Here is an 8000-nt window from a genome sequence, read left to right as displayed (position 1 = left end):
AGCGCGTAAAAATGTTATCGTAAGCGCCGACCGCTAGGAGCAGACCGCTCTCTCCCGCAAATCGACTTACGATGGTAAATTGGAAGCAGATATAGTAACAACTTTTATTTCTGTTACGAGCACACATGCCCCACCTCCGCCCCGCAGCGTTCCCTAATTATTGACAGTAAAATGGCTTGGCATGATGGTAATGGACTAGAATTCTTTACCATACCATGAAGTGACTCCGTGGCTCACAACACTAACCAACGTACTAGTCTGGTTCCATTTGTGCCATCGTAAACCTATTAGAAATATGGTAACTTGCAGTAAAAACTAATATACGTGGCTTGCTCTAGTACATGGGTACATGTTCTAATTGGATGGTTGGTCGAAGTTGTTGTGATAGTAACTGCGTTACGATTTCCCTAAAAGGGCCAGTAACCGATGATAAGAATGATATTACGATTGGTATAGGTGTTCATTACTAGGTTCATAATCACATTACCATGTTACGGCAGATTACGACATTGATTACGACATATTTTCACCTCTGCGGGCTCACTATCCATTACCACAATTCCTGACTCGTTACGATTGATTTCTGGTTCGAGGACAAAGGTATGCAGTGTGGATGATTTGGCCTAATTACCGATCGCTGTCTGGCTCGCGCCGTGGGCGGAGCGTACTTTACTAATAATACGCTCAGGCTTATTTTAGCGTGCGTGGATGTACACCGGTCACACTAGTCAGAAAGACATGACCATTGAATGGTTAACAGAAACCAAGGAGTTTATGAGAGCCACATTTGCAAATGTCCAGAGGACAACATGGTGCCCCTGTGCCAAGTGCAAAAATTGATACAAGAGGACAGAGGATGAAATGGGCAAACACCTGCAGAAGAGGGGCTTTATGCCAGATTATACGGTGTGGACATTTCATGGCGAGTCTGCCCAACGTGCCAGAGCTGAGGTGCTTCGTCGTCGCACCGACGAGCATGGTACCGGGATGCAAGACATGGTGTAAGACTTTGATGATGCTCGGGACTAAAACGATGAGATGGAGGAATCTGCAAAGGCCTCCAATGAAATGTTGGAGTTTTCAAAACGTCCTCTCCACGATCACACTGAGCTTTGTCAGCTGGATGCCATCTCACAAATAATGGATCTGAAGGCTCAATTCAACTTGGGCAGAGAATGCTATGACACAATGATGACAATATTTGGACGTTTTCTACCCAAAGGCCATGTACTACTTGCAAAACTAGTCAAACAAAATCCTCCGTACTCTTAAGATTCCCTATGAGAAGATACATGCATGTGAGAAAGGATGTGCCTTATTTAAGCTTCAGTATGCGGACTTGAACTATTGTCCCATTTGCAAGTCATCCAGGTATGTTGTGGTAGACAACGGTATGGGTGAGAAGACGCAGACCAAAATCCCTATAAATGTTCTTCGATGTATGCCAATCGTACCAAGACTTCAACGTGTTTTCATGGTCGAAGAGACGGCGAGACAGATGACATGCACAAAACGGGCAAAAGAACCCAACTAGATGGAAATGGGAAGCTGATGATGGTGCACACATCGGACAGTGAAGCATGGAAGGGCTTCGATGCATTACATGATGACAAAGCGGCATATCCGAGGCATCCTCGAGTCGGCATCAACACTGATGGGTTCAGTGTGGTTGGTCTGACGGCAGCCCAATACAGTTTTTGGTCCGTATTTGTCTTTCCACTCAATCTCCCTCCGGACAGATTATGCAAAGAAAGAACATTCCCGACGTTGATAATTCCAGGGCCCAATTATCTGGGGAAGAATATGAATGTGTACATGCAGTCGCTGAAGGACGAATTGCAAGAAGCCTTGGATAATGGGTTCAATACATACGACGGCTTTAGCAAACAGAACTTCATAATGCGTGTCTGGTACATGTACTCGACGCATGACTTGCCGGTGTATGCGCTATTCGTTGGCTGGTGTGTGCATGGAACGTTCCCGTGCCCCACATGCAAGGGAGCTCTTGAGTTTCATTGGCTTCAGGCTGGTCGCAAGTTTTCTTGCTTCGACATGCATAGACAGTTCCTGGATCCTCGCCATAAGTTCAGGAAAGACAAGAAGAACTTCATCAAAGGTAGAGTTTTCAAAAACTCTGCACCACCTGCGTTGACATGCGAAGAGACCCTGGATCAGTTAAATGCTCTCGAGCCAGATCCAAAGCGTCCAGAGTATTTCAAGGGGTATAATTGGAAGTACGCCTGGACTCACAAGACATGCTTGTGGGATCTGCCTTACTTCAAAGACCTTTGCCCACACAACATCGACGTGATGCACACCGAGAAGAATATCGCCGAGGCACTTTTTGGTACATTGTTTGGCATAGATGGGAAGTCAAAGGATAATACTAAGGCTAGAGTCGATCTGGAGGCGCTATGTGATAGGCCGTTACAAAACATGAAAGAACCAAAAGGAAAGCAGAACTGGATGAAGCCAAAGGCATGGTTCAATCTTGGAAGGCTAGCTATATATGAGGGAAATTATCTTGTGGGTGCAACAATAGTTGATGTTCCCCGATGGGTATGCAGCGAATCTAAAGAGGGGAGCGAGTCTTGATAAATTGAAGATATTTGGTCTCAAGAGTCATGATTGTCACATATGGATTGAGCGGGTAATGCCGGTGATGTTGCGTGGCTTCATCCCTGAGGATGAATGGCTAGTACTGGCAGAGCTGAGCTATTTCTTTCGTGTTCTCTGTGTGAAAGAACTATCGCCTGGCCTGCTAGAAGAAATGGAAGAGTTGGCGTCGGAGTTGATCTGCAAGTTAGAGAAGATCTTTCCGCCGGGCTTCTTTAATCCAATGCAACACTTGATTTTGCATCTCCCAACCGAGGCAACATTGGGGGGCCATGCAAAATCATTGGTGCTACGCCACTGAGAGAATGCGGAAGACGCTACAAGCAAAATGTAAAAATAAAAGTAGAATTGAAGCACCGATGGCTGAGGCATTCATTACTAAGGAGGCGGCAAACTTCGTGACAGCACACTACGAAGCCAAAAATCTTCATTTGCATAATCCGAAGCCTCGGTACAATGCTGAGGACCCTAAAAAGGGTGGATCCAACCTCGGCCTATTCAAAGGGGATCTTGCACCAGTCGGTGCGTCTAATTCCTTAACGTTGGATTTCGAAGAATGGTAGATCATTTCGTTGTATATCTTCACCAACCTAACAGAAGTGCGGCCGTACATCGAGTAAGTTCTCGGTACATTGTTTCGCAACTTCTAATTCCTTTGAACTGCTCTTAGTCCCGGAAAATTTGATATAGTCGACATGTCGCCAAATTCTCGTATGGAGCGGTGATCCAAAAGGATCCCGTCGAAGAGTATGAGCTTCTGGCAAAGCATGGAGGAGGCCATCCCGGGGTTCAGACAAACGGTAATTTCCATTAGACCATTTCATTTCTTCATCTAATTTGTGGCTAATGCAAAAATCCCTTTCGTATTAAACTTGTAGGCTAATTCATAGTTAATGGACGCCGAATTGAGACAAGTCACTAATGGTTTGACTTTAAGGTCCGTTCATTTGACAAATACGACACCTACGGGTATCACTTTCATACCTATGGCAAAGAGCTATCTATGGCCGACCGAAATTCTACAAATTGTTGTGTCTCTGCTATCGGCGAAGGAGATACCGAGTATTATGGAAGAATTGAAGCAATTTATGAACTTCAATTCTATGGTGCAAACCCACCAAACGTCGTAGTCTTCAAATGTTATTGGTTCCAGCCGAAGGAGACTAGAAGGACTCATGAACACTTAGGGCTAGTGGAAATCAAACAAAGCACCCATTTGGATGTTCCCGATGTCTATATTATGGCTCAACAGGCAACCCAAGTTTTCTATCTACCGTGGGCCTATCAAAGTGATCCAAATCTCAACGGTTGGGATGTCGTTTATGAAGTGACGCCACGTGTTAGACCACCTCCCCGCAATGAAGAGGATTATATACCTCACATTAACCTAGACACATATGAAGGAGAATTCTTCCAAGAAACACGTCTTTCCAAAAAACGTTTCAAGAACCGCTCTACTTTACCCTAGAACAATGAAGTAGACAGCGACATTGAACCCGACTTCACCCCTAAGCCAGAACAAGAAGAGCCTAAACTAGAAGAGGTTACTGTTGCAGATGACCTGTCAATGCTTGACCGATTACGTAAAGGTGGCCTTCCACATGATGATGCATTTATTAATGATGATGATGAGCACGTCATTACCGATAGTGATGATGATGATGCATTTATTGATACCAGAGCATTTATTGAACCTGACGATCCAGATTATTATTAGGTATTCAATTTTTATGTTGTACTTGATTTATATAGTTACTTGTATGATTGTATGATTTATATAGTTGGTATGTATAATTTTCTTACTTTGTATGATTGTTTCTTATACATAGTGCCATGGTCTTGATGTCCGTCCCCGTCGCCCCTCGCCCGCTTGATGATTCAGATGTGGTAAATTCTCTTTCATAACTATTTGTTGCATTTTGCATTTATGACAATTATGGCCATCAAGTTGACATAGCGATCATTTAATCTAGGAGGTATGTGAACTGGAATTTGAAACCGACCCTCTTGTGGAGAAGTTAAATATAGTTGAAAAAGAAAATGAGTATTTGAAATAAAAAAATAAAAGAATTGAAGAAGAGAAGATGACATTGGAGTTTTATGTTGCCGATGTCGTTGATGATCACAAGATGAAGATGAATGCAATGCGCTTGAAGATGGATGCAATGTGCCTGAAGCTTAAGAAGATTAGAAAATATGCCATTGATAATGAGGCTTGGTATCATTATGCCGTTGGATCAATTGTTACCTTAGTTGCGATCTTCATCACATTTGTTGTGATGAGGGTAAGTTTTCTCTAGTATTTTGCTTTACAAATGGATACTTAACTTATTTTCCTCCTAAATGCATAATTACCTAAGTTAGATAAAAATGAGCTATATGATACATCCATTTTGCATCATGCTTTTATATCGATATTTATTGCATTATGGGACATTATTACACATTATGTCACAATACTTATGCCTTTTCTCTCTTATTTTACAAGGTTTACATAAAGAGGGAGAATGCCGGCAGCTGGAATCCTGCGCTGGAAAAGGAGCAAATATTGGAGACCTATTCTGCACAACTCCAAAAGTCCTGAAACTCCACGGAAGTCAGTTTTGGAATATATTAAAAATATTGGGCGAAGAAAGCACCAGAGGGGAGCCAGCCACCGTCCACGAGGGTGGGGGGCGCGCCCTACCCCCTGGGCACGCCCCCTGCCTCGTGGGCCACCTGGCAGGCCCCCGATGCCCATCTTTTTCTATAAGGTGTCTTTTTCCGTGGAAAAATCAGAAGGAAGCTTTCAAAATGAAGCGCCACCGTCACAAGGCGGAACCTTGGCGGAACCAATCTAGGGCTCCGGCGGAGCTGTTCTGCCGGGGAAACATCCCTCCAGGAGGGGGAATCATCACCATCGTCATCATCATTGACCCTCTCACCGGGAGGGGGCCAATCTCCATCAACATCTTCACCAGCACCATCTCCTCTCAAACCCTAGTTCATCTCTTGTATCCGATCTTTGTCTCAAAACCTCATATTGGTACCTGTGGGTTGCTAGTAGTGTTGATTACTCCTTGTAGTTGATTCTAGTTGGTTTATTCGGTTGCAGATTATATGTTCATATCCTTTATGCATATTAATACCCCTCTGATTATGAACATGAATATGATTTGTGAGTAGTTACGTTTTTTCCTGAGGACATGGGAGAAGTCTTGCTATAAGTAGTCATGTGAATTTGGTATTAGTTCGATATTTTGATGAGATGTATGTTGTCTTTCATCTACTGGTGTTATGTGAACGTCGACTACATGACACTTCACCATTGTTTGGGCCTAGGGGAAGGCATTGGGAAGTAATAAGTAGATGATGGATTGCTAGAGTGACAGAAGCTTAAACCCTAGTTTATGTGTTGCTTCGTAAGGGGCTGATTTGGATCCATATTTTCATGCTATGGTTAGGTTTACCTTAATTATTCTTTCGTAGTTGCGGATGCTTGCGAGAGAGGTTAATCATAAGTGGGATGCTTGTCCAAGTAAGGGAAGTACCCAAGCACCGGTCCACCCACATATCAAATTATCAAAGTAACGAACGCGAATCATATGAGCATGATGAAAGCTAGCTCGATGATAATCCCCATGTGTCCTCGGGAGCGCTTTCCTTTATATAAGAGTTTGTCCAGGCTTGTCCTTTGCTACAAAAAGGATTGGGCCACCTTGCTGCACCTTGTTTACTTTTATTACTTGTTACCCGTTGCAAATTACCTTATCACAAAACTATCTGTTACCAATAATTTCAGTGCTTGCAGAGAATACCTTACTGAAAACCGCTTGTCATTTCCTTCTGCTCCTTGTTGGGTTCGATACTCTTACTTATCGAAAGGACTACGATAGATCCCCTATACTTGTGGGTCATCAAGACTCTTTTCTGGCATCATTGCTGCGGAGTGAAGCGCCTTTGGTAAGTGGAATATGGTAAGGAAAAATTTGTATAGTGTGCTGAAACTTACTATCACTTGTTACTATGGAAAGTAATCCTTTGAGGGGCTTGCTCGGGGTATCGTCACCTCGACCAGTGGAGCAAAGAGTTGCTCCTCAACCTACTGAACCTACTGAAAATGTTTACTTTGAAATTCCTTCAGGTATGATAGAGAAACTGCTAGCTAATCCTTTTACAGGGGATGGAACATTACATCCCGATTTGCACCTAATCTATGTGGATGAAGTTTGTGGATTATTTAAGCTTGCAGGTATGCCCGGGATGTTATCAAGAAGAAGGTCTTCCCTTTATCTTTGAAGGGAAAGGCATTGACATGGTTTAGGCTATGTGATGATATTGGATCATGGAACTACAACCGATTGAAATTGGAATTTCATCAGAAGTTTTATCCTATGCATCTGGTTCATCATGATCGTAATTATATATATATAATTTTTGGCCTCGCGAAGGAGAAAGTATCGCTCAATCTTGGGGGAGGCTTAAGTCAATGTTATATTCATGCCCCAATCATGAGCTCTCAAGAGAAATTATTATTCAAATTTTTTATGCTCGGCTTTCTCTCAATAATCGCTCCATGCTCGATACTTCTTGTATTGGCTCTTTTATGATGATGACTATTGAATTTAGATGGGATTTACTGGAAAGAATTAAACACAACTCTGAAGATTGGGAACTCGACGAAGGTAAGGAGTCAGGTATAACACCTAAGTTTGATTGTGTTAAATCTTTTATGGATACCGATGCTTTTCGTGAATTTAGCACTAAATGTGGACTTGACTCCGAGATAGTAGCTTCTTTCTGTGAATCATTTGCTACTCATGTTGATCTCCCTAAGGAGAATTGGCTTAAATATTATCCTCCCATTGAAGTAAAAGTAGTTGAACCTATTAAAGTTGAGGAAAAGACTATCACTTATAATGTTGATCCTATTGTTCCTACCGCTTATATTGAGAAACCACCTTTCCCTGCTAGAATAAAGGATCATGCTAAAGCTTCAACTGTGGTTCGTAAGAGTAATACTAGAACACCTACACCCCCTAAGCAAATTAAAGTTGAACATAGCATTGCTATGGTTAAAGATCTGTTGGTCGATAATATTGATGGGCATGTTATTTACTTTTATGATGAAGCTGCTAGAATTGCTAGACCCGATACTAAAAATAAACATAGACCTGTTGTAGGCATGCCTGTTATTTCTGTTAAAATGGGGGATCATTGTTATCATGGCTTATGTGATATGGGTGCTAGTGCAAGTGCAATACCTCATTCTTTATACGAAGAAATTATGCGTGATATTGCACCTATGGAATTAGAAGGTATTGATGTTACAATTAAGCTTGCCAATAGAGATACTATTTCACCAGTTGGGATTGTTAGAGATGTTGAAGTCTTGTGTGGGAAAG

Source organism: Triticum aestivum, chromosome 2A (assembly GCF_018294505.1).
Source record: "Triticum aestivum cultivar Chinese Spring chromosome 2A, IWGSC CS RefSeq v2.1, whole genome shotgun sequence".
In the NCBI taxonomy this organism is placed as follows: Eukaryota; Viridiplantae; Streptophyta; class Magnoliopsida; order Poales; family Poaceae; genus Triticum; species Triticum aestivum.
This window is presented reverse-complemented; position numbering follows the sequence as displayed.